Source organism: Canis lupus, chromosome 32, assembly GCF_003254725.2.
Source record: "Canis lupus dingo isolate Sandy chromosome 32, ASM325472v2, whole genome shotgun sequence".
Lineage (NCBI taxonomy): Eukaryota > Metazoa > Chordata > Mammalia > Carnivora > Canidae > Canis > Canis lupus.
Genome location: NC_064274.1, coordinates 4,991,915 through 5,010,675, shown reverse-complemented (window position 1 = coordinate 5,010,675; position 18,761 = coordinate 4,991,915). Strand labels below are relative to the sequence as shown.

The 18,761-nt window shown below is 35.0% G+C and overlaps 1 protein-coding gene and 1 long non-coding RNA gene across 12 annotated transcripts in view; one reads left to right on the top strand and one right to left on the bottom strand.

Annotated features, from left to right (window-relative positions):
* Positions 1-18,761, bottom strand: part of CFAP299 (cilia and flagella associated protein 299) — a 622,454-nt gene that overhangs the window by 195,374 nt on the left and 408,319 nt on the right. The window lies entirely within an intron of this gene.
* LOC118353127 (uncharacterized) lies at positions 3,805-18,651 on the top strand. The gene is made up of 3 exons (XR_004811418.2): positions 3,805-5,186; positions 5,354-5,409; positions 15,776-18,651. It is a non-coding gene; the product is annotated as an uncharacterized LOC118353127 (long non-coding RNA).

Genomic DNA, 18,761 nt, shown 5'->3' with positions numbered 1-18,761 from the left:
GGACAACTTTATTTGCACAAATAGTATAAACATTTTGAAAAGAGAAGGATTACATTTAGAGTAAATATTTTGTATTAATCACTGGGGAATCTGGGTTACAGAATGTGGCCGACTTCAAGGATTGGTGGTAGCACTGTAGCAATCAAAAAACACTTTCAAACTCTGGGGCCTCCAGCAGCTAAGGCACAGCTACAAATTTAGCATTCCCTCATTTTAAGCACTCCAAAATATTTTAGTGATTGTCTTGATAGGATTCCAGTAAAAAACAGCTGTCAAAATGTATCATATATTTGCAAACCACCTACACAGCACTGTTACTATAATTGGTTGAGGTTTGTTTTTTTTTCATTTGACTTTAAAAAGGTTGTGGAAAGCATAATTTAGGTTTGGTCAAACTTTTATTAATGTTCACAGGAGAAATACAGTCCATAATTAGACTTCAGTTTTTAAAGTATTTCATATTTGAAAAATAAGCAAGCATATAGGTGGCAATTTTTCTTTACAGCTTCATTAATCTAAAAGTCAAACCCTCATGGGCTGTAGTGTGTGCATAGTATTGCAAATCACCACTTTTTAATCTGTTGTATCTGCTGCATCAAATAGCCAAAGTAATTTGGTCAGCAGTGTTTTCATTGGTTTTAATATCTCCTTCCCCACCTCCTTTCCACTCTAAATTGTGACTTAATTGCACTAGGGTTATCCTTTTTAAGCCATGACACTAAAATAGCCTGGAGTACTACAGTTCTTTTTGTAGAAACCATAGTCCACTAAACAGAGGGTCTATTTCACTACCCACATGTCTATCATGGATGTCTTAGAATTCAGGGTAACTAGTTTACTGGTTAAAACAGAGCCAAAAACAATAGCAATTCCAAATTGCAAAATTTCTAGAAAATATGTGGAGGTCCTTTCTGACATTAGTTTTTTTTTTTTTTCATTATGCTGTTCTGCTTGGCCCTGAACATTGAGTTTTATTGCCAGACTCAAAAAGGGCACCTCAAAAAATATTATTTTACTTCTCTGAATTACTTTAACTGTGTTTTCAAGCAAGGCACTTTCCTATATTGATAAAATCAATTACAGACTCTTTCAGTTAAAAACAAAAGTTACACTGTGGAAAATATTAACTCTAGTAATCACCAGGGAAAATATCTGTTCATATGGCTTCAATAGGCAGCTCTATATGCCTCATGGATCAGAACTTCTATCCTGATCTCTTGCCCTCCATGCAGCCTAACAATCTATAGAATATCACTATTTCCTTGTTATCCACAAGTCTGTCTACATAAGCATCCACAATTCTACATTTTCACTATTCATAGTACATAAATGTTTGTGATATTTAATGCATGAGCCTAGCAGGGAGGTGATTATAATGTGAATTGAGATTTTGGCCATGGAAATGGGAGAGGAAATGGTGGATCCCAGAGATCTTCTGCAAGAAGAATTCAACACTTGGGGCACGTGGGTGCCTCAGTTGGTTAAGCGTCAGATTCTTGATTTCAGCTCAGGTCCTGATCTTAAGGTTGTGGGGTTGAGCCCTGTGTGGGACTCCATGCTCAGGTGGAGTCTACTTGAGATTCTCTCTCTCTCCCTCTCCCTCTATCTCACCCATTGTGTGCTCTCTCTCTCTCTCTTTAAAATAAGCAAATAAAAAAATAAAATAAAATAAGCAAATATTTTTTTAAAAAAAGAACTTTAGTCTTGATGGGTAAGAGAACACCTTAGCTCAAGGGCAGTGGTAAGTGGGGTCCCTTTGGTAGGGATGGGAAAGTATGATGTCAAGTACAGACATCCATGAAAGTATAACCTTATGTTTTCAGCAAAGAATTTTTTAAAAAGATATTGTATTTATTGATTAGAGAGATAGAGAAAGCAGGAGGAGGTACTGAGGGAGAAGCACACTCCTTATTGAGCAGGGAGTCCAGTGTGGGGCTCAATCCCATGACCCTGAGATCATGACCTGAGTCAAAGACAGCCATTTAATCAACTGAACCACCCAGGTGACCCAAGCAGGGAACTTTTAACACACATAAAATAAGAATCTTAAGGCAAAAAACAAAAAATAAGTCACAGATGATAAGTGAACATGAAACACTAAACAAAAGGCAATGATAAGGAAAATTTAAGAGTTTTCTTTTTTTTTTTAAGATTTTATTTATTTATTTGATGGATAGAAAGAGCATAAGCAGGAGGAGCAACAAGAAGAGGGAGAGGTTAGAGCAAGGAGCTGAGCAAGGAACTGGACAAGGGGCTCAATCCTAGGACCCTGGGATCATGACCTGAGCTGAAGGCAGACGATTAACTAAGTGAGACACTCAGGTATCCCAGAGTTTTCTTTTTTTTAAAGAGTCACACATAGTTTCTCATTGAAAAACAATACTGAAATTTGGTAGAATGTACCAGCCAACCCTGCCTCTTGATGTTCACATTTTTGGATAATGCCCTTCTACACTGAATAGAGCTAACCTATGGCCAGTAGGACATTATGTAAATGACACAGTGTCACTTCCAATATGTCATAAAATATATTGAAAATTCTGTCTGTTCTTGAATCACTCACTCTTCCACCTTGACAGTGGATCCTCCAGCCCAAGTCAAGCCTTCATATATCTGCTATCCTAAATGACATTGTAACTGAAACTTCATGAGACAAGAAGCCAGAGCCAGTCAAATGAGGTGCTCCCAAATTCTTGACTTAGAAAAACTATGAAATAATAAATGTAAGCTTTTGTATAATTCGTTATGCAGCAATAGATCACTAATATGTCCTGCCTGATGAGTTTTAAGGATTATAATTTATATAAAATTTAAATATATATAAATACATAATTTTATTATAATTTATATCATTATATATTGTATTTATATAATTTAAACTTCATATATTTATGTTTCAGGTGTCAGAAACTCAACTCAAGCTGCCTTAACCTGAATTCCTTCCCAGTAATCCCTAAATAAGGAATTTGTTGGTTCAAGTAACTGAAAGTACAGGAGAGAGCTTGTTTCACAAACTGCTAGGCTTGAGGGCTTAAGCAATATTGGGCTTTTCTGGCCTATGTGCTCTTTGGCCTTTGCCCTCCTCCTACATTATTTAGTTCTCATGCTCTTCATGGACAGATGACTTTCAGCAGCTTCAGCCTTATATTCTTCTAGGTTCCAGTGCAGTGTGGGAAAAAATGACTCTTCTTCCCAATAATCCCAGAAAAATTCTCATTGTATCACTTTAGCCTTAACTATACATCAAATGTCTCTGACCCAGCCACAGAGCTGGAGTAAAGAGAGCATAGCTGTCTAGTTTAAATCACATGCTTCCTCTTATGAATAGAAAGGCTAAATGTGAAAAAAGTTTTTACCAGAGGAAAAGTAGGGTACTGGGGTCTTCAGATGAGAAGTGCAGAATGGATGCTGGGCAGAAATATCTCCCATGCCTTATATCAATTAAATGAAGTAGTTGATAATATTACCACTTCCCAGAGAAGACAATAAAAGACAAAAGACAATAAAAAAGCTTGAGTGGCTTGCGTGGAATTCTGCAGCTAGATGTGGAAGGGCTGGTCAGATTCTAGAACCCATGAGTCACACCACATTATTATATTACCTCTCTAAATAATCCTATGAGTAATTATTTTACAGTGACTTGAAAATTTGAATTATTTAGACATTTCATCTGCTCTACTCCCTCTATCCTAAATTATACTCCTGTTCTGTATAACCTGATCATTTTTTTCACTTGTCCTATTTCTTCAACTATGAATCCTAAGTGTTAGATGAAATACCTCAAATGGGCTAGGCTATAGAGAATCAGTGCACAATCTCATTATCTAAACCTTTCATTATAGTTATTGGATGAACAAATGAGTCTTAATAAATTCCCTTCAGCCCTTGCACATAGTCCTGTTCTAGTTCCCAGCATACCAGTTTGAGGGCTGTGACAGGCAAGGTTTTGTTGGCTATCCTTTCTGCTCTTTATGAAATCTATTCCTTGAAGATTAAATGTCCAGAACAATCTATAGTCCTAGACTATTATACAAAGATACAAGTGCTTATCTCTCTCTTCATTTATCAGTATCTTTTTTTGTTTGAAATTCATTCTCATCCCAGTCTCTTTTGAAGTATCACTTAAAAATTAGTAGTTGTTAAATTGTAATTGTTAAAACCACTCTGCTAAATTCTTCAAGATCAACAATATTGAAACAGTTCTGCTAATAATCAAACAATTTCTCTGTATGTCACCTTCCCTGAAACAAAGAAAATGGCATGACTATTTGCTCAAAACAGCGTTCTTTATTCATCAACAATAGCAGATATTTAAGGGCACCTGAATCTTCCTCTTCCTTTCCTTAATATCTCCTACTAAGGCTTTTGAGCTTGATTAAATGAAAATCTCCTTTAAGGAAGAAAAATGTGGTATGATAATATCTAAACATAAAAGGCATACAATTATGTATGTGATAATCATGCAATAAGCACTTTATATACATTTCTTAAGGAAGAAGGCTGTCACAAAGAATCAGCACAAGCATAAAAATACATGAGTTCAGGCTCCAGTTCATAAAAATAGCATACTTAGGAAAAACAGCAACTTACCAACTCTCTTTTCTTTAGTTTTTTATTTATACCAACTATATATTTCTTTCTACTGTAAATATAGACTGCATCTACCTTGTAACTGCCTGTATAATCACTGATAGGCTTAGATATTATTTTTATATTTGTTTCTTTTCCAGATTCAGTTTTATAGGCATACATAGGCTCAACTATTGAATTTCCATTAGCATAAGTCATTGGCAATAACTCTATTCATGTGGTCAAAGAGAAACATTTTTCTGAATGAAAATTCATTTTAGTAGATCTGAGGGGGATTATTGATTTTAAAAGAACTATGAAGTCAGTAAGAATCATTTGCTTATTTCTAAAACCACCTAGAATTTAAATGATGTTTCCCTTAAACACTGATCATATCACATCATTTCTATATCTCATGCTTTAAGCTGTTCATTCAACAAAAACACCTGGGTGGGCCATATATGTAGCATGCTGTACTACTTGCTATGGAAATGCAAAGAAGAATTTCGCCCAAGACTATGTAGTAGCAAAGATGAGACTCTGAGCAAGTGGCACTGTCATCCAAGAGTGTGCAATGGCACAAAGATACCATCAGAAGCAATAAATCTCAACACAAGGTAACATATTATTAAATGTCAAAATGGACGCACTGGTGCAGGCAACAGCAGCCAGAAATGCTGGTGAGAAAAATAAGGGGTTGGGGTGGAGTGAAGGCAAGACACAGTTTCTTTAAAAACTGTTTAAAAATTTTTTTTAAGTTTTATTTTATTTAAAAACCTTTTAGAGTTCAAGAATGAACAGGAAATGCAAATGTGAAAAGGAGGAAGGGGACAATTCCAGGTAAGAATAAAAGGTAGGAATCAATGCAAAAAAAGGACAAGCATGGCAACAAAAATAGAAATTGGGGGGAGGAGGATAGAAGGGTCCAGAGGGGTGGAACAAGTAGGAAATAATGTAAAAGTGGAGTAAATTGAAGTAAAAGTGTTTTCAAGCTCTGCTCAACAGAGCCTGGAACTCTGAATCATTGGGATTCTGGAGACTTTTTTTTTTTTTTTAAATACCTGTTACATGCTGGGATTTTGCATACACTTTCTTCAATGAAGAGTACTACTGCTTTACAGATAAATAAGTAAATGAGTAAGTAGATAAACAAGCACACAAATACATAAAAGCTGAGAGCCAAATACTAAGGAGACACGAAGATGCTGAATAAGGGAGTGTCAAGGAGAAGACGTGGGCAAAGGTGTGCCAGGGGAGTAGAAAGGAGGATACCTGTCATTGAGGGGTTGAGACAGGAGGCAGGGCTGGGAGAAACCAGAGGAAGTCTGTTACAGTACTTACACGAATAGTGTCTAAATATCTAAATTTATTATCTTATCCTTTATCTTGAAGGGATTCAAGTGTGTGGTGACAGGGTCTGGACCTACCTGTGGTGACACAGAGTAAGAGAAGGCATATAACCCTAATTATTCTCCAACAACTGTGCACAACAGCTGACATGCCAGGGCTCTCTTCATCTTCATCCCATTCCAGTAAAGTAGGATGTACAGCTAGCTATGTGCTGGCCAAGCTGCTCCTTGCACTTAGAGTCACAAAAAATAGCTTCTCTGTGGCAGAACTAGGAAACAAATGGAATGAAATGTCGACTCAAAATATTCCCATTTAGGGGTCATTTAGAAGATATGGAAGCATTGAAAACAAGAAGTAATTTGTCAGGATGACTTAGTGTCGGGACTTAGTGTCATCCCGACACTAAGTCTTAGTGTCATCCCGACACTAAGTCTTAGTGTCATCCCGACACTAAGTCTTAGTGTCTATGCTAAGTGTCTATGCTACTAAGTCAGAATGCCTAGCTCAAGTTTCACCCCCCTACCCCAGTTTGCTATGTGAGGCAGGGGTGAGGTACTTAACCTCTCTGTGCCTCAGTATTTTCTATTTAAAATGGAGATAATAGGGGCACCACGGTGGCTCAGTCGGTGAGCATCAGACTCCTGATTTCAGCTCAGGTCATGATCTTAAGATTTGGGGATTGATTCTGTGCTCAGCATGGAGTCAGCTTGAGGTTCTATCTCTCCCTCTGCCCCTCTCCCAACCCCCGTTTGCATAAGTGCTCTGTCTCTCAAATAAATAAATCTTTAAAAAATAAAAATAAAACAAAAAGGAGATAACAACAGTGCCTATTTTCTAATTGTGTTCTGAGGATTAAGAGAATCAATGTAAGATGCATAGGACACTGTCGGACATACATTAAATATGTATGTGTTAGCTATTGTTTTTAGAAATAGTTCGGCTAAGACATATCTGTATGAAAGCATACATGTGTGGCAAAACTGCATTGACCTAAATATGCATACAGAAATGAATGCAAGTAAAACTGAGGAAATCTGAGTAAGATTGATGAGTTGCATCCATGGCAATATACTGGTTGTGATTCTGCAATGCAGTCTGTAAGATGGTAGCATTAGAGAAAACTGTAAAAGATATTATCTCTTACAACTGCATGTGAATCCACAATTATCTCAAAATAAAAAGTGTAATTTTTAAGATGTGTGGGTTATTCTCTCTCCCCTCATAAATCTGTGGAAGAAATGACTGTGTTGCCACATACTGGTTTATGTGAAGGGAAGGATTTCATGTGATATGGAAAGGAGTCATCTATTGTGGTCTTAAAAGCAATATGCACTAGCAATATATGAAGAAAGGAGGGAGAAGAAAATCAGTGGGAGGAAGAGGGGATATAGTAAATCAGTAATTTTTTATGAAAAAAAAAATCAGCTTAACTGCCAGTGGAGACTGGAAAATTGAGAAAAGATTCCAAGGCTGCCAAAAAAGCTGGTTTAATTTGTTCAGTGCACATTAACACCCAAATGAGGGAACAGCAAAGGCTGGAACCCAGACCCCAGACATGTGGCCTCCATTAAAGAAAAGGACCTTTTTGGTAACTTACACAAAGTAGCAATGAGGGCTGGTACAGGTATGCAATAGACTTGCTCCTGTCCAACCCAAGGTCCAAAGATTGGAAATAAAGAAGAAATTAGAAGAAAAATAAAAATATAAAAAATAAAAGATCCTAACCCTCAATAAAGGGACTGAAACTTTGGAATCTAGAATTATTATTTTGCCTTTCAATGTTTCTGAGGAAATATCTGGACTTAGGTATAATAAAGTAATTCCAAAAATGCCTTTTTTTGGTGTGGATTGTAAGCTCATTTTGTTCAACTCAAAAAACTAAAATTAATTTTTTTTCTTTTTTTAAAAATTTGCCTTTTTATCATAGAAATATTATAAAGCACAAATATAGATATAATAGTATAATGGATTTCTTGTGTCCATTGACCAGGTTCAAAAACTATCAAATGGTAAATTTTATCTCATTTAGCCGTGTAGCCACACCTCCACTGAATTATATGAAAGGAAATCATAAATATCATATATTAATGTGTGTTTACTTCTGTTTATGTCTCTAATTAAGGGTTTTTTTAAAAAAAAACATATTCAAAATAGGATTATCACAACTAAAATTCCCCAATTGGCTCATAAATGTTTTGTTTTGTTTTTTTTTAGTTTATTGAAATCAAGACATAAGGAAGTTTCCTTCACTGCATTTAATTAATATGCATTTCAAAATAATTCCTTCTTCTTCCTCCTTCTCCTCTTTTTCTCTTCTCTCCTTTCCTTTTCCTCTTCTCCTTCCCCTTTTATCCCTTCTTCCCCTCCTCCTCCTCCTCCTCCTCCTTCTATCTATTGGATGAAGAAATCAGGTCCTATGACAGAAGTTTTTACATTCTGGATTTGGCTGATTTTAAACCTAATGACATATAACAGGTTCCTATATTCTTTGTTTTCTCTAGTTAGAAATTTGATTCATCTGGTTTCTGTAATTTCTGATGAATAGTTGCCAGTCTTACTACAGCTTCATTGAGAAAACTGTACCTTTTTTCTTTTCTTCCTCTCTGTCTCAAGTTTTCAGAAGATTTATTGTAGGATACACAAGTGTGGCTTCTTTTCATTCATCCTTTTAATAGGATTGATGGGATTTCATTAATTTGTGATTTGATATTGTTAGTTTATTTATTTATGTATTTTTTTTTAAAGATTTCATTTATTTATTCATGAGAGACCCAGAGAGAGGCAGAGACAGGAGAAGAAGGCTCCATGCAAGGAGCCCAATATGGGACTGGATCCTGGGACTCCGGGATCATGCCCTGAGCCAAAGGCTCAACCACTGAGACACCCAGGCATCCCTGATATTGTTAGTTTAAATAAAAACCTCTCAACTAGTATCTCTTCCAATTTTTTTTTTCCACTCTGTTCTGTCTCCTATATATAGGACCCCTATGACAGTTATATTAGGCTTTTTCATTGAGTCCCAAGTCTCTTACAATCCTTTAGGTATTTTCCATCCTTCTCTTTTTCAGTACTTCAGTGTAGATATTTCTTATCTGCTGCCAAAACCTATCTATTGCATTTGTAATGTCATTAATTGTATTTATCACTTTTAGAATTTTCAATTTTTGCCTACATTATGGTTCTGTGGTGAGTTATAAATACCATCATTGTAATCAGTTACTTTAAAGCAATTACACCTGGTAACTTCAATATCTTGATGATTTTAGGGTTCCTTTTTATTTATTTTTTTCCTCCTGCCTTCCTGTCATTTGTCCCCACCTGTAGACATTCCTGGTAGTTATTGATGAAATGTTAGACACTGAGTATAAAAAACTGTGTAAGTTCTGGATAAAGTTATCTCCTTCCACAGAGGATTTACTTTTGTCAAGTTGTCAGTAAGAACTGATATAATTCAGTCGATTATATCTAATCAAGGGCTGAGATGAGTCAAGGCTGAGTGTTAGTTTTGTAGAGGTGTCTATTTTGAGTTTTCCCTTAGAGCATAGAGCACAGCTTTTCACAGGTCTCAGCTGAAACACAGTGTTTTCTGGGGCCCATTCTTACCGGCAGCTCTAAAATCCAATATTAATCCTTCCAGCTAGGTGAGAGGAACAGATTCTGTTTCACATGCTAGACAATCTCTGATAAGACTACTTAACTCTGCCATTGTCCTGCAGAAATAGCCATAGGCATTATGTAAATCAATGAGCATGGTATGCACAGTAAGGCAGGTTTGGTCAAAGGTTGTACTTTTCTTCTAATTTCTGCATTAGGTCATCACTTTCCATTTCACTTCAGTGTTGTGCCTGAAATTTGGTGAATATTTCACGGGGGAAAATGGCAGAGAAAGTTGGCTCACCTAATTTTTTTTTTCTGGAATGTGGGGCTCTCAAATGCTGGCTGCTTTGGTTGCTCCCATCGATTACCTTTAAAACATGGTATTTATTTGTCTTTTTTATATTCTACCTTTATAAATATACTTAGTAGAAGAGATGGTTTGATACAGATTACTCCATATTAGCCAGAAATAAAAGTTTCATCTACATTTCATTCCTCATTTTGATTATGCAACGGTCTTCAACACAACATCAGGATTCTTTGATGGCTTCCTTAATTTCTAAACATTTTAGTTTATTTCAGGTGTATCTCCTATGTGTGGAAGGGGACAGGTGTTGAATTCTTGATAGACTGGTTTTACTTCAAAAATACAGACATGAAGGAGAGGAAATAATTTTTTTTTTTTTAAACTGGGGTAAGGGTAGAAGGAAGCAGGCAGCAATCCAGATAAAGTGAACAGCAAATCAAAATCCTTGAAGTGGAAGTTTGGGTGAGCTGTTTTAGGAATAGCAATAAAGGCAATGTGGTGTAAGCAGAGGAGTAAAAGGGGCAGTAGAAGAATTGGTTACATAGACCTATGTAACCACATGGTTAACCTAGGTAACCACATGGTATGAGATCTAAGAATTTACTAAGCATTCCTCAGTTTTCTACATGTAATTTAATCCATACAAATACATACACTGCTAAAATTGAATGTAGGCAAGAAGGAAAGAATAAAGCTATTCTAGAAAAGTTACATATAGATTATCTTTTCCAATTCTTACAAGACTGTGAGTTAGATATTAGTTCCATTTCATAGATGAAGAACTTGATGCTTGGACATGTTAACTGAACTACCTAAGATCATACAACTAGTAAGTGATAGAACTAAGATTTGAATTTCAAGTGTTTTACATCTATATGACTGGGTAGAAATTGTCATTGTAACATCATTTTGTTTTTGTTTTTTTTCAGTTATTTGAGCTGTTTAAAAATGGAATTGCCTATTTCTGCAGTGGTTCTTAATTTTTTTGAGGTCCCTGACACTTTTAGGAATTTGACTAAGTATGGAAAATAACCCACGTATTCAAAATTTTACATATAATTTCAGGTGTTATCTGATCCCTGAAACTTATCAGGGACTCCTATGGCATCTATGACCTCAAGTTAAGAACCTAGGAGAGATTGAGAGTTTTCTGGTTCTATAAACATTCAAGTAGAGGCTGGGTAACCAGTATAGTCTGCCATTGTAGAGAAAAATGGAAGCATGGATTGATGAACTTCTGGCAATGGTCCTAAAATAATTGTGAAAATTGCCAAATTAGCATGATATATTTGTATGTTCCCTCTCTTGGTCACCTGTACAAGTATACCCTTGTATCTTACACAATCGTAAAAGCCTCTGCTACCTTGAAGCATTTCATCCAGTGCACCTTTTAAATTATTTCCATGGTGTTAGAGTTGGCAAGAGAGTGCTTTGAACCTGGTGGCAAGGATCTCCACCCAGGGGGAGAAAAAGGAGAAAGAGAGAAGCAACCTGAGCCAGAACACCATCTACTCTACAAGACAATTTCTTTTATAAAATGCCAAAATCCTCAAATGGCATCGAATTGTCATATTTATTTTGTTGACTCAGTTGGTTCCTAAATTGCAATTCAAATCACTTACTGGAATATTTCAATGTGTTAAAAATAATATCGAAGCAAACAAAGACTCATGCCTTTCTCACTTCATATAACCATTTTGTTTATAAATTTGCAACCCAGACAAACCTGCTTTATTTGGATGGTCAGTTTTTCAAAAATATTCTCCAAAACTCTCAGAAGCCCAATTTTAAACTTTTATACAAACATATTTGTACTGATTTTTTTTTTCACTTTTAGTGTTCTGGTGCTTCTATTAGTTAATTTTCAAATTATTTTTATTTTACAGAGAAGTGCAGGGTAAAGGATACTTGGCCAGAATCTGAAGGAATGCATTCTAATTTTATTCTCCAAACTGATTAACTAGATTATCTAAAAATACATCAACTAAATAGAGTCAACTAGCAAGAAAATAAATATGGTGCATTACACATGCAAGAGGTTTCATCAGAAATTAGTAATATTAATGAATACATGACCCTGAATATCCATTGTTTTATTATTAAATTTTAAATCACCTTTTGTTTATGATTATTAAGATAATGCATACTTATTGAGGAAAACCTGGATATACAGAGAAGCATAAGGAAAACATATTTAGGAATCTGTAATTCTACTACCCTAAAATATTAAAATTATAATACTTTATAATTTTATAAATTTTATAAATTTATAATACTTTTTCATTTATATCGTGCAAATATATCTCTATAGTATATATTCATTTTAATTAGAAGCATGTTTATATGTTTTAAATAGTATAAATATATACTATTTATAGTATAAATATATATTAATATATATACACATATATATTATATGTTTATATCTTAATTTTGTAAAGCATATCCCTAGGCCCTTATTCCTTAGAACACAGTTTTTAATGGCTACATCATACATAGTCCACCAAATGTAAATATTTTTTAATAAATCCTTTCTTTGGATATTTAATCTATTCAGATTTTTATAATCATTACTGTGACAATCACCCTTGCTCATAAATATTTAGAAACTGAATCACTAGATCAAAAACCATGGATGTGCTAAGCTATTTGACACATATCACCAAAGTATCTTTCAGAGTCGACCCATTTCCAGAAGCATCATCCATGTATGTGAGTTCTCATTTCATTTCACATATTTTTCCAACAGTGCTTATTAAACAATTGCCAAAATAAAATATGAAAATTATGTAGTTATCTTAATATATATTTACTTAGTTGAAGGTGGTTTGAACATTTTTCACATATTTTTTGGCCATTTGTAATTTTTTTTGAGAATGAGATTTTTAAGATTTTTGTTCAAACAAATGTGTTTTTCTTTTAAAGAAAGAAAATAAATTTTTACTATATATAGATATATATGTATATATTTATATTAGCAGAGAAAAATGTTTGAAAGGGCACATGACACTGAAGGGGAATATTTGGAAATGCAAAAGATTATTCTTTATATGTACCTTTGTTTTGTTTAAATAATTATTACTTTTGTTTTTAAATATATAAAATATTATTATGCTTCTCCTAGAGAGTATATTTATTGTATAAAAGTTTGGTGATCCTGAGTGTAACTTCTGTGCCTGGAGAAATCAATTATAGCTATTTGGATTCCTAAAATTAGTATTAAATTAATTAAAATCACAGATTTACAAATCTGTTTACTTAAGGTTTTAAGCTCAAATTTTAAGATATCTTGTATTTTTCATAAATTGAATAAATTTTAAAAAATATTTCAAGGAGCTTCTGATTAATGTGTAATCAGCCTATGTAAACAAACTGGAAAGTTTTTAAGCTCTACCATTTACAAACTTAGTTAATTCTTTGAAATTCTATCAACCATGGCTCAAATATAAATTTAATATATTGCATCTCTTTTGAGTTGACTTTTTTAAGAATAATTTATTTATTTCAGAGAGAGAAAGAGCATGAGCAGGAGGGGCAGAGAGAGAAAGAGAGAGAGGAAGAGAGAGAGAGAGAGAGAGAGAGAGAGAATCTCAAACAGATTCTGCACTGAGCCGAGTCTCATGAAGGGCTAATCTCATTATCATGAGATCACAACCTGAGCCAAAAACAAGAGTCAGGACACCTAACCAACTGAGCTAACCAGGCACCTCTTGAGTTGACCCTTAAACAATGCACTGGTTAAATGGGGCACTGACCACCCCTCCAACACACACAGCTGAAAATCTGCTTATAACTTTTGACTCCCCCAAAACTTAACTACTAATGTTTTACAGTTGACTGGAAGTGATAACGAACAGTCGATTATCATGTATTTTGTATGTTATACTAATTACATACTGAATTCTCAGAATAAAGTAAGCTAGAGAAAATGCTATTAAGAAAATAATAAGGAAGGGAAAATACATTTATTTACAATACTGTACAATATGTATTAGCTAAAAAAATCCAATGTAAGTGGACCCACACATTTCAAACCTGTGTTGTTCAAGGGCCACTCAAATTCAATTACTCCAAGTTAGAACTTTGCTAGAGTACTTAAATAACTTTAGTAATCCTAATATATTAAATTCTGAAATATAGTAACATGTAAGACTCATTAATTACATGAAAGATTATTTTATAGGGGCACCTGAGTGGCTCAGTCAGTTAAGTGGCTGACTCTTGGTTTCAGCTCTGGTCATGACTTCAGGGACTTGAGATTGAGCCCCACGTTGGGTTGGAGCCCCACTGAGTGGGGAGTCTATTCTGTTCCCTTTCCCTTTGTCCCTCCTCCTGCTCGTTCTTTCTCTTTCTCTAAAATAAATAAATAAATCTTACATAAGAGAAAAATTATTTCATAACTTTTGATCTAGAAATTGTAAGTCCTAAGAATTACTCAGATACACATTAAATTGGAATCTAAGGCTAACCTGCTAACACTCTACTATTCCCAATTACCTTATTAAAATACTTGGAATATCAAATAAAACTAATTGGCCAAGTTACTACCAAAAAACTCCCCCTCCATTTCTAGATTTAAAACATAGTAAGGTTATGATGATAATTTACACTTTATCATCCATATTTGCAACTCTAATACTTACAGAGTTTGAAGGGAAATTATCCATCAAGGAAAAAAAGAAGATTGGGATCACCATTTCTCTGGAATGAAGGATAAAAATTACGCAAACATCCAGATGGCTTTTTGCCTTGCTACTGAGGAACACATTGTGCTACCTTTTCAACTGACTGTAACAGCCGTGAATTCAAATCCATACCTTCTAAACAGAGTTGGCCAATAGCACAGAGCCTTTCGAGAAATTTTAACAAAGATTATCTTCTGTCTGGTTTGAGTCAACAGCTTCATACCCCCGTCACTTTACCACTGACTAGGATTGAATTAATCTATTCCCTGCTTCATACTATTCTGAATTTGTTTTATATTCTAACTGCATAGCCAAGACACAATTCTTAAGGATATTTAAATGATATCTGATTACATTCCTTACACACGTCAAAGCTAAGCTGATTTGGCGATTATATCATTTAAGCCATCCTAATGACAATTATAAAGAAAATAGTGCATAATAGGAATTGTGCTTTTTCATGTGGTTATAGACAAATACTAATGTAATTATATGTGAGATTTTAGTTTAATGATTTACATAGAATCACTATTCTACTTAGCATAGGAGATGAGTTTCCTAAAATGGAAGCATCACTGGATGAGAGCTAAATAAAATTAACAGTACCTGTTACTCACACAACTGTGCCCCTGTGTTCTTCTGTGGTCAATCATATCCTCCTTTCTTCACATGCCCAGAAGCAATCCTATGCCTGAACTACACTTTTTTTCTGGCTCCTAACAATTAATGATTAACTCTTAACAATTTTGGTCACTTTTCTCCAGGTTCCATTGATTTTACATTGTCCTTCATAAAGCAAAGAACTTCCATTAATTTCATATTGGTCACTGATCTTTACCTTCTATTTATTTGGTTGTACCTTAAAGTGCTTCTCTGTCACAAACCAGTAAAACTTTAGATTTTCATAATTTGTGTGATTTTTCTGCCCTATAATTTGCCTACTCTTGATTAGCGAGAAATGATAGGTCAAGATTGGTCATAACAACTTGAAGTACTGGCCAACAATCACTAGTAATTATAAAACATCTGGCAGTTATTGCTAATGGTCCTCTGATCTCCATTTCTCCTTTTTTCTATGTTAATAAAAATTTTGGCTGTATCATTGCTCAACAAAAACTAAATTTCTCAGAGTCCTTCGCAGCTAGGAATTGCCACTTGACTAGGTTCTATAAAAATGGGTTGTGAGAAGAAACAACTCCTCTTAGTTATTCTATTAAATAGAAATACCTATGCTCTCATTGTCTTTCTCCTTGTTCACATTATCTAGAATTGTGGCAAGAGCCAAAGGAGCCACCTTAGAGTACATAATGGAAGACGTGAATTTAGGATGGCTGAGCAACAACATGAATGAGTATGGGTCCCCAGCACCAGAAGGCCAACATATCAAACCTGGATCCTTATGCTGAGTCTGCAACTGAAGGGAGACAAAAAGTCTATCTTGTACTTTACCATTTATTACTAGTTGAATAGACTTATAACTAATAACTTAAGCTGAGAAGATGTACAGTGACATGCCAAAATAGTTTTCATTGGTTGAGAGCACATAATAGATTTTATTCAATTGAACTGACTGGATAGGAAAAAACAAATTAGTTATATTAACTGCATCATTCACTACTGGAATGAATGTTTATATATATAAAATGTTTCTGTACCAAATACCTTCATTTCTGAGCAAATATGGATTTATCTCTTCATTGGTGAGAGGTAAATAATTTTGGCCTGTGCCTAATACTTTGAAAAATCATGTACATCTATGATAGATTTAACAAATTAATAAATATGCTTCAAAATAAGTCTAGAAGATTGTGGTATACCATAATATTAAGGGAAAACTTGAGAGCAAAAGAGATCTAAATTTGGATTATAGCTATTCCACTGTGGTAGGCAGAATTCTAAATGACCCACATGATTCCTATCCCCTAGTGTACATACCTATTGTATTCTCCATTCTTTGAATATAGATAGAACCTGAGAATATAATAGGATACCTTTCCTATAAATGGATATTAATCCATTGACTTTGAGTTAATCAAAAGGGAGAAAATCAAGGTGGACCTGACCTAACCATCTTAAACAAAAAATGACAGGACCATTTCTAAAATCAGAAAGAGTGGAAGTGTGAGAGTACTATGGTGAAGGGCTATGTGACAAGGACCAGAAAGCAGACTTTAGGAGCTGACAGTGGTCCCCAACTGACAGATAGCAAGACAACTCCAATCCTACTCTCACAACCAAAGGAAGTGAATTCTCCAAACAACCAGAGGGAGGTTGGAAGCAAAATGTCCTTAGTTGGGCCTCTAAATGAAGAGATACCTGGTTAACATCTTGATTTCAAAGAAATGTGTGTTTGAAAGAAAAGATAAAATGAACTTTAAGTATGTCTACATGTTATCTGTATACATTTATATTAGCAGGTTAAAAAGTGTGAAAGAGTACACATCTTTAAAGGAGATGTTTGGAAGTGCAGAAATGTTACTTAGTTTTTATATGTACCCTGTCTTGTCTTAGAAAAAGGAAAAGAGATTCTTGTAATGGCAGAATTCTTAACAAATTCTCTGTCAAATTGTGTGGAAAACTGGGCTTTTAATCAATAAACTTGGACATATAGTTGAGATTTCCAAGCAAAACAGTGAAGATGCTGCTTGGGTTCCACCTACTGCTTATAGTAAAATGTCAGATAATTCAGACTACAAAGGCTATTTCAAGAGATTAGGAGTTGCCTCACACATCGCAACCAAACCAGAGGACTTCCAAGAAAAGGAGCCAAACGAAAGAAGGGGTTATCTCAAAAAGATCCGTGGGTATGCCTTTTGTTAACAGAGTTAATGCCATGGAAATCCATGTAAGGCCCACACAGTCCTTGAAAAAATTCTATCAATAGAAATATCTCAAGGTTGGCCTAAAAAGGACAGAGGAAGTACAAATGAAAGGACTTTGTCAGAAATCACCTTCCCTCATTCTACTGCAAGAAGCAGGCTGATAAATTACTCACCTGCAAATGTGTACTGCTTCTCATAAAAAAGGAAGGATGACTCAGAGAATAAAACTAAGAACCTAGAAGGTTGAACCAAGAACCACAGAGAATTATTCACAATATTTACAAACTAATCAAGAAACTCCTATTTGCTGGATGGATTACAGAACTGCTTTGGGCCACTGATTCCTTTTTTTTTTTTTTACCTTCCATTTCCAGTTTTTTTTTTCTTTTTTAACCCAAATCTTTATAGTTATTTTCCTAAATGCACGTCTCACCATTGCATGTTAGGAATGTCATGGGCAATTAACTTTTCTCTTTACTTTTATAGACCCACAGATGGAGAGGAACTGTACCCCAGGAGCTGTATTCATGGATTATGGTAGGACTGCATCTACACCTCAGTAAGATGATTTAGATGATGAGAGTTTTTGTTTTGTTTTGTTTTGTTTTATTTTAAGCTAAGGAAATTTAGATACAACTTTGGACTGCGCCTGAGGAAATTTATAATTAGGTGATGAGATTTTGGACTACAGCTGATGATGTAATGGGAAGAGTCTTTTGGAGACCTTGGAAGGGGAGTGAATGTATTTTGCATTGGGAAGAGCAGAGTCCAGCAAGCAGAATTGTGAGAAGCCCTCTATAACTTCTGCTTCCTGTTATACACACCCTGTATCATCTCCCTTCAAATATGAGTGGAACCTGTGCATATGAATATGATGGGATAGTTACTCATCTTTAGGTTAAATTTTATGCCATGTGGTGATGGAGTTGTCAGTCAGTGATTGCCTTCCATCATAAGACTTCAGCACAGAAGTCTGTAAAGGTATTTAGAAGTCCGGGGGATCAGCTCCTGCTAGCTTGGAAGAAAACAAACACTCACACTGAACTTCCCAAGGAAATCTGCTGGAAGGGGACTGTGGGCAACCTCTAGATGCTAAGAGTGCCCTCCGCCCCGCAAGAGCACCAAGAGCTAGCAAGAAGACAGGGATCTACATCACAGTCACAAGGATAAATCATGTCAACAACAAATGGGCTCAGAAGAGGTCCCCAAGTCTCAGATAAGAACCACATTCCTGGTTAACATCTTGATCTCAGTTTGGCAAGACTCTGAGCAGGAGACTGAGCTAACCTATAGTTGTACGTCAGACCCACAGCACTATGAGATAATAAATAGGAATTGTTTCAAGCCACTAAGATTATTGTTATTTGTTGTACAATAATATAAATCCAATATAGCTACTAATAAGCTATGTCACTCTAAGTATAATTCTGT